This window comes from Equus caballus, chromosome 2 (genome assembly GCF_041296265.1).
Source record: "Equus caballus isolate H_3958 breed thoroughbred chromosome 2, TB-T2T, whole genome shotgun sequence".
NCBI lineage: Eukaryota > Metazoa > Chordata > Mammalia > Perissodactyla > Equidae > Equus > Equus caballus.
The window spans coordinates 70976429-70986152 of record NC_091685.1 but is presented as its reverse complement, the minus strand read 5'-3'; positions in this window follow the sequence as shown (position 1 = coordinate 70986152).

Genomic DNA, 9724 nt, shown 5'->3' with positions numbered 1-9724 from the left:
TGGATTCCCTTAGCATCTATCAGCTGCAGAATGAGTGCAGTGGCCCAATAAAGTAGACTGAGGCAAGGTACAACAGCACCCAATATAAGCAACCTGTTTTTTATTCCTTTGTTCATTTCTCTCTCTCTCTTTTTCTCTATCTCCATCTCTATCTCCATCTCTATGTCTATCTCTCTGTTTTAGGGACATTGTTCCTCAGTGTCCAAATGTAAGGGTCTATAGGTTTTTCTCTTGGGATGACCAGGTTCTCTAGAGAGTAATCTAGTCTCTTGCCTGAGATGCATGTACTTTATTATCAGTATTCCTGGTGCCAACAAGAGGGAATGGTTGGCTTGATCATATTCTGTAGCACATAGGCTTTCATGTATTTTTATGTTTGTCCCACTCTTCTGCAACTGTGGGTGTGACCTCGAGCCCAGCCCTGGGTCAGGGCAGCAGGGAGGCAATGAAAGGGTAGAGGATCTGGGAGTTGAATAGACGTTCAGCAAATGCGTCTGTGTTCAGTCCTTCCTTTGTATCTCCACCTTCAAAATTAGCCGGTTTCCCCAACACCTGAACTGTTCTGGAGTTCTGTGACACACACAGTTTTGTCTTTTTCCCCTTCCTCCTGACTGCTGGCTTAGCTTTCAGCTTTCCCTGGTCTGCTTGGCAAATTGTAACATGTCCTTCTACTTTCCAGCTATAAAACTTCCCTAAACCTCTTATCTGCTGAAATTCCTTCCAAATTTCTTTGTCTTTTGAGGTTTATTTCTTTTTTTCCCATTACTCTCATCATAGTCCACTTTAGGAAATAAACATGTATATTCAATCAACATGTTAAACTGAAGGACACTGTTGTTTCTAACCAGATAAATTTTAATGTGCTCGATTTTCATCATGTTGACAGAAATTTTAAAATGAATTAGTAGTTATATTTTAATTTTATTATGAACATCTCAAGATTATCTTTGTTAAGCAAAGTTGAACTCAAAATGCAGTCAAATAAAAATGACAACATACCTTTCTTTAGCACAGTCCATGAACGTGAATAAATACCTGAATTTATGGGGAAAACAGCTATCGCCTGCAGTATTGGGTTGTTTGTATTTGTGTATAGAAGGTACATTGATCTTGTGTGAAATCGTGGTTAACACCATGTCTCATAAGTAATGTTCTTTGTGTGGGTGTGGGATAAGACTTTGGATTGTCAAAATTCTCAGCGTCTGGGATTTTGTAATCTGCGGGGGGTGGGGGCTGCACTTGTCGCTTTCTCTAGTCCATATATAAGTAAGATTTCAGACTTTGTTCCCAGCATAAAATTTTCCGGACTGCATCTTCACTGTAATATATGCTCATAATAAAAATAAAACTCTGCCTCCCCGGAGAATAATTCAGCCAAGGAAATTCCATTTTTATGGGCAAGCATACTTTCCCTTGAGAGAAACCTTGATTGGATTGGAATCTAAAAACAGAGTTCCTGCTGGAGTATTGACAAGGGCACATCACAATGGTCCTATATTATTACAAGTTGATACTGATAGGAGTAAAATTCGTTACTAATTTGCTCAAGTAATAATTAAAATATTGATTTATAGAGTCCTTTACATTTCTTACAATATTATATCATCAGTTGCTAATTTTACTCTTAGTGTAGTACAGAGAACTGTTAACATGTGGCGTTATTCACATGTAACAGATAAAGTAACAGTTAAGTGAATTGACAAATGTACTGCAGCTATTTAAGCAGCAGACCAAAGTGTAGAATTGATGTCCTGTGACCTGAGTCCTGTATTCTTTTAACTGCACAGTTCTGGCTCTCTTTTATATGCTCTGCACTCACAGACACTTCACATGCTTTGTTCTAAGATTGTCTCGTGAAGTTTTTTTTATTTTTAACATTTGTGTTGCTTTATAACTACTGTAAAGGTCCTCTCAAGTTATGTTATTCTCTTGACAGAGAATTAACTCTCTATGTCATTCATTAAATCTATACTTTCTTCTAGGTAGTAGTTGTTAGCAACAATACTCCTGTTTACTATTTACGTTTCCATAAAATCTGAACTTTAGACTTCATGGCATTTTTTCGAGGTGTGTGCATCTACCTCTGTGGCATTCATTCTTGGTTTTATGCTATTTCTCCCTCTACTGTCTCAATTTTTTTTTTCTCTTCACATCTTACTACCTTCAAGCCTCTCTGGGTTGAGGGACTTTAGTATAAGCACTTCCAAGGGGATTAGAAAAGATCTTGTTCATGAAGTAGAGTCTGGGCAGTGGTTGGAGGGACCAGGTCAAAGGAAACATAACTCGAGCATGTGAAATAGTCTTCCTTTCTCCCTTAGATTGTCTCCCTGAGAAATATGGCCCACAGTATTCTTGTAAATCACACTCAGACACACCTTACCACAATATGGTTTCTAAGAGTTATGGAGAATTAGCAATATGGCTCCAAAAAGTTGCTATTGAATAGGTTGTGGGAGTGGTTTACTTGTATATTTCAGAAATAGATTTTCTAGTACCTGTAGCACCAAAATTATTCCATATATAATTCTAAATAGTTCATTGCACAATTTCCAGAAATATAAGCAAATCATTCTGATTTGCTATTCTGAAATAATATTTCCTTTGTGGTGCTGAGAAATAGGTTTTTAAGTGAAGGAGAAAATGGAATTATCTGTGAACATAATATTTTCAACATGGTGTTAAGAAGAACAATTGCAAAATGACATCAAGGTGTTAATGTTGTTTCCCACTGAAGTGATGTTTCCCAGAGTGGAGGGGTTCAGCTGTTTGATTTTTAGCGAGTCTATCCTAATCTTATCTGAATCCTACCATGAAATCAGTCTGTGCTCCAAAAGCCCTGGTTGAAACAGAGGCAGAATTTAGCAAGAGGAAGGACTTTAGCAGTCGATTGCCAGTAGCTGCCTCAGAAACGATAGGGAGGGCAAATTTTTGGCTGGCAAAATCTTGGATGCCTGATATTGAGAAGTGAGTAAACTTATTGACAAGTGATGATGTGATTAAGATGTTTTCTTTACCAAAGCAGTAGTTGTGGACAGAGTAAGGCATGTAGAACAGAAACGGGACAAAGCTGACAATGAACCAGAAACTCTGAGAAGGTAGACACACAGGGCCCCAGGAGTGGTGGAAGATCAAGTAGAAACAGCCTTCTCATTGGAGAGGAGAGGGAGGTCAAGTGCATAGAGAGAGAAGGTCATGTGAAATGAAGAGAAAGACCTGGTTGGTTAAATGTGGTAAGCTTATATGACAGGCTGGTAGCTGCTATGAGGAGGTGGGTAAGTGGAGACAAAGGGACATAAGAAGACATCTTTGTAAAACAGAGGGCTCTTTACCTTAGCATCCTAGAGCCACACATTTAGCCTCACTGTGCCCAAAGGAGAATTGCTCTGGAGTGGAGGATTTTCAAGGACCTCCACAATTGTGTCTTCTATTTGAAAGATAATTGTCAACGAAAATAATTCATAACCAATCTATAAAAGAAAATTTGGGAGAGTTTATTCTGAGCTAAAATGTGAGGACCATGGCCCAGGCCTTTCCTAAAGGAAGAAAGGGCACCAAAGAAGTGGGGTGTACAGAGTGGTTATATACCCCCAAAGAGGATGTTTCACATATGATTGAAATGTCCCTTTTACAATAGTCGCGAGACTGCTCTGTTGGCACAGGAAGTCATAGACACAGCAGGTAGGTCTGCTGTCTTAGTGGACACAGCAGGGTGGCAGGTCTGTTGTCTCGAGCTGGGTAGTCACAGGTGATCTGGGTGGCCAAAGGTGAGCACAGCAATCAGTTCCTAGCCTAAGGAAAGATGCTTATCCTTAAGGAAATGCCAATGTGTCGGGGGGGAGTTGCACCTTTATCTTAAGGCCATTTGTTCTTGCTGTAGTAAATGTTTAAAGCAGATGTACAATGCATGCTCAATGCCCACTTCAGGCCCTTTTGGAAAAAAAACAAAGTCAGGCCGAATTAGGTTTACACCAAATGGCTTCCTCATATACACCAATATATCCTATTGCTTGCCGTTTCTATTTGTCATAATAAAGGAGGGAAAACTGCATGTATACTTGGGAGCAGTGATGGTTCCTTGTGTATCTGACACAGTTTGAGTCATTGCTCCCTTGTTTTTATCTAGGTTGATGAAGAGGGAATCATAAAACTAAATCGGAAAAATAAAACACAATACATTTCTATTGTTTGATTATAGACAGTCAATGTCAACCTTCGGTTGGTATTTATTATGAACCAAAACAAACTGTAAGCATTTAAAAGAAATTTTTTACATATCTAATTTCTAAAATCTTATAATATTTTCCCTGTGCTAGGTAAAATAGATGCTTAATAAATACTTGTTTTTATTAAACCATTAAGTTTTTATTATTTCCTCAAGGGAATAAACATTTTAATGAGCTAATTTTGAGTGGGAAAATATTGACACAATTCACTTTTTTGTTTGCTTTACTGTTTTTGTTGGTTCACAGTGAACATTTAAAATCAGCTTTAGGCTAATTGTGGACATTGCTCCATTACTTTATATTGTCTTGACTGAGAGTCAATAACTCACCTTGTAAGGTAGCATTTACCCTCTCTGTTTCTTAGTTTCCTCGGGTGTAAAATGAGATTTGACGAAATGATAGCTAAGACATTTTCTAAACCATTTTCCATTCTATGTACATTGAATTCATGCTACTCTTAATGCATACACAATTTCCACATTTCATAAATATTCCCCTTTCTGAGAACGGAATAGTTTTATATTTACATATTCTTTGTCCCTGTACATTAGACATTTATAAGCTTGAAGATTATATGATATATAATGTTATTATGACGATACTTTCTTTTGTTCTCTGATGCACTAATTTCAAAGTGTGTATCCTCTTCTTTGCTTCTTTTCTACTTAGCACTTAGTTCCCTCATGGTTAGGTTGAGGCAAATTTCTTCATCTGTCAGCGGCTTATTTAGGTCTCAGGACAGACATTCCATTTTTACAATTTGCTTTTTTTCTCCCATTCCATTTGTACAATTTACACCCTTAATACAAGGACTCAAATGATACTCTTTGTGTTTTCTGTTGATTTTTATGGAGCTTTGGCCCATTATGCCTGATGGACTTCTAAAATCACTCAGTAACTCCTGTGGAATTACTTGTGTTTGTTTCTTGGAAATGTGAAAACTTCTTTACCCAAGTGATGTGATCCTTTTCTTTGTGTTTTTGCTTTTCTCCTCCCGACACACAAGGCAACTTGTCTTTGCCACGGTAATTTTCTTTCTCATTTTTACCATCTGCTGAATTCTTGAGAAAGAAGTCTTGGTGGAATTGAGAAGCAATGGTTTCTTTGTTTCTTTCTTTCTCAACATTCTCTCCTTCTTTGCATTCATTAGCACAAACTCTTGTTAGAATAAATTTATGTGCATTTGCTCTGTGACATAGTTTAACAAAGCCTGATATCTATTCTCTGGGAGCACATGGAAATACAGTCAAACTGTTTTAAAATGCTGGAGCTGAGAAAATTGGCAATAATTGTGTGCTAAGCAGCTTATAGCAGGTTTCACTGTGTATGCTTAATGAACTTAAAGAAGAACTGCGTGAAAGATGGCCTTTTTGATTGTATAAGTTCTAATTCCTAAAAAGAACAGAAGGGAGAACGGAAACAATTTAAAGAAGGCTGGTAAAGTTGGTAAGCATTTGTTCCAGGTCTTTGATCCCTTCTTCTGGACGGTGTCCACATGTTCCACAGAAAGTACGCCAGTTTAGTCAAATCACTGAAAAAACAGATGATGTTCTTAGCCCCTTTTGCATTTTATTCTCTCCATGGGCATTCTCATAGTTTTAATGATTGTCTTTTCTTACTCATGGATAATTTGATCACAAGGAACAGAAATCAACTTAAATTATCCAGAGAAAAAATTAAAAAAAAACAAAAACAGAGAAGAAGCTCGTGTTAATCACCTGCAAAAAAGTTTAGTTAGACCTTAAAAGAACTGCAGTCTCACTAGGTTTCAATTCTGACTGTCCTACGAGGGCCTCTTGTTTTGCTTCTCTCCATCTGTTCCACTTCATTTGTCTCTCCCGCTAGAGCCTGAGGTTTTGCAGGCTATTTGTCTACAGCCTGTAAGGACTGCTTCAAAATGCAGTATTGCTCTCAGACCAAGCAAGAGTAAACACTTTCTAGAGTCTGCTTCATTTTTATCCCCCTTCTAGACCAGGCTGTGGGTACCTAAGGGTCTAGAATTTTCTGATATACTAGCCTCAAGCATCCTACCAGGGCCTGTAGAATCTTCCTCCTCAGGCGCTGCTTTCTGAGGGCAGCCCATGCGGTAGGTGTCTGTACCCTTGAGCCCTAGTGTAGGATGTGGATGGACCCTGGACACGTGAGGCCATTTCTTTATGGACAAAGCTCAGTATGGAAAGAGAAGGGAGGTAGGCTATGATCCAGGGTCCCTGGCCAGTTCTCCCTGTGTCTCGACATTCTTACTGGAAATTTTGTGGATCCTGAGAATTCTATATTCAAATCTTTCATTATAATGATATATCTGTCAACTTAGGAAGCTAACACATATTTTTTAAAACAATGTTTAGCTTAATTTTATAACTTTTAAATATTTAGATTCATGGTATATGGAATTCCATTTGTGTTTTTGCCCTGGATCCCACAAATATTATAGTGGAGGCATGACAATGTGAATATTTACAAAATATTCTCTAATAACTAGTTGACTTAGTCTTCCTGTCACATTTCAATTTCTCTTGGGATAAAAATTAATTTTTCTAACTTGAGTGAGATGTTTATGCTGAATGTTCACAGGTATGTCAAACTGAAGTTGTTTGAAGTTAAATCCATTCATTAGCTTTCATTTCTAATATACTGCTTTTGTTTCATCTATTCAAAATGTTTTACTTGAGAACTCATTCTGAGCCAGGTACTTGGATAATCACTGGGGACAAAATGAAGAGCAAAACCATACGCAGTCCTTATCTGGATGTAGTGAAAGAGACAGGTTCCAGGTTTGGGTTTGGAGCACCATCATCTGCTTTGTTATCCATCCCCAGATCTTAAATTTATGTATGACTTGGCATCTCTCACCTCACCTATAGCCAATCAGTTATCAAGCCTGGTGAATTTTACCTCTTCATTGTTTGTCTATTTTGTCTCATTTTACTTTTCCCTACTGTCACTGTCTTAATTCCATCTTAATTACCTTGTCTCACCATACTCTTGCTTGAGTTTTCACCTATATTTTCTGTCTTCAGTATTGTTTTTCTCAAATATGTATCTAAAACAAAAATCTGTCACCTTATATACTTCATTATAATTCATCAATCCTTATGTGCAGGCTCCTATTTCCTTGCTACCCTCACCTGCCCATTCCCTCCCAAGACAAACACTAACTCCTTATGGAATAAAGTTTAATCTGTCTTGGAGAGAAGGCCTGCCATGAGCAGTTGCCTGCTTACCTTCTTCCCATATTAGTACCCATTCTCTCAATTAGAATATTAAATTCCAGTATATCAATCTCTTGTTTCTGTTGCTTTGTTCTAGATATTTTCTCTGCCTAGAACATTCTTTCTCAACAAAATTAGACTTCTTCCAATCTAATCTACCTTTCATTCCAGACACACACAAGAATGATTAGGTAATTTGTTGATGTGCTTTTATTGCAAGTAGCCATGCATATGACCATCAAAACATCTACCTAAGTAGTGAAATAGTGCGTGCATGCACACACACACACACACACTCATAAATATATTCATCCCACCAGATTTTAACTACTCAAAGGAATCATTATTTTTCTCATAAAGCAGATCATCAATAAATATATTAACTAAACACACAAAAAAGTTTGGCAACTTGCAGTTTCTCTTATTTGACATATCAAAATTCTCTTTCTTTTGTTTTTATTTTGATTGATCTTTTTGTTCTTGTTCATCTTGTAGCCCTTGTTGTAAACTTTTTCGGAGGAAACACTTATGTCTCTAAGATAAATCCTAAAGTAAGTAGTGTTGCTTTGAATTCAGGACAAATAAAAAGGGTCAGAGATTTTCACCTTGATCCTTGCGCTTACATTGAACGAACTGAAGCTCTTCATCCCTGACATACAGTGATATAAAAACTCTTCATCTTCAAACACCCTTAGCCTGCAAATAGGGATTTTTATTTTAAGTATCTAAAGATGACCTATATTCTAAAGAAGTTTATGCCATCACAGGAATAAAGGAATAGCCCAGTGAAATAGTCTGTGGTTATGTAGAGATTACTGAATGGAATTCCAAAAATACTGACCCCCATGGTGTATGCTTTGTTCCAGGAAGCCAGCTACATTGGGCAGGCTGTAGGAATGATTATTGCCATATCTAAGATCCAAAAGTCCTTTAGGTGGGTCTTCAGCTTTATTTATATAAGTTAAATTAATCACAGCATGGTTTGTCCATTCAACTTGGCCAGTTAGATCCAAGTGGATAGACCACATATTTTGATACATATTTTCATACTTTTTCTGTTCAAAATCCTCCCACTTCTCCTTTGATTTTTTCCTTTGATCAATGGGCTCTTTAGAAGCCCATTGTTATTTAGTTTTCAAATGCTTGGATGTTTTCTATATATGTTTCTGTTTTTAATTTCTAATTTCATTCTGTTGTGTTAAGAGAACACATATTATATGATTTGAATCATTATAATTTTATTGAGATTTATTTTCTGGTCTAGAATATGGTCTATCAGTATAAAATGTGTTAAATACTAGGAATGCAAATATAAATGGCATGAAACTCATTAAGCAATTCACATTTTTTTGTCTAACAGACCATGTTTACAAATTATAACACAATGTTATAAATATAAAAAGATAGAGGTACAGGATTCTATGGAAGATTACTGTAGTTTAACCAAAGAATAAATTACAATTTAGAACCATCATTTTGTTGACACTTACTACAGGACAGGACACAGGCAAGATGCATTATATTTATCATAACCTTAGCAGTTAGACATTGTTTCTCTCAAATTACATATGAGGAAAGATTTAGGAATGGAGTCACATCATAGGACCAGGAGAAAATTTAAGAGCTTGACAATGAGAAGGTGTCATTGTCAATCTGGGCCAATAGAATAAGAAAACACATCTTCAAAGACTTATCCAGCAATTTGAAGACTTTACCTTAATTTAAAATTCATGTAGATGAAAATTTTAATTAAATTTTATTATATTCTATCATTAGTCCAAGTCTCCTTGGATTCAGAACCCCCTTGTTGAACGCTGGTACACATAATCTAGATGAGAGGCAGCTTGCCTAACCTGTGAAGTGTTGCATTTGTGAAATTTTGCATCTACATCTTGAAGTGCATAGCAATACAAGCAGCAGATGCGTGCATGCAACTGATATCTCCCTAACCAGGAGTACATAGGCAAAGAGCCAGTGGTCTCTGGATAATAATAATATCATTTTGTCTTTATTGGACACCTATCTCTGAGGAACTAAAGTGATTTGTAAGAATGATCTCATTAGTTCATATACTATTCTTATGAAGCAAGTAGATGGCAGCTGATGTTGTCTTTGTTTTTTAATAGAATTCTCTAAGTACATCCGGGGAAATTTGATTAGATAGTTGGACTGGATTCATAATGTCCTAATCTAAGAAAAACAGTCTTTCAAATTATTGAAAGCATTATTAACATTCAGAAAACAATTTTGTTAAGCCTTAATATTTTCAGAGTATATGCCAAAGGAGCT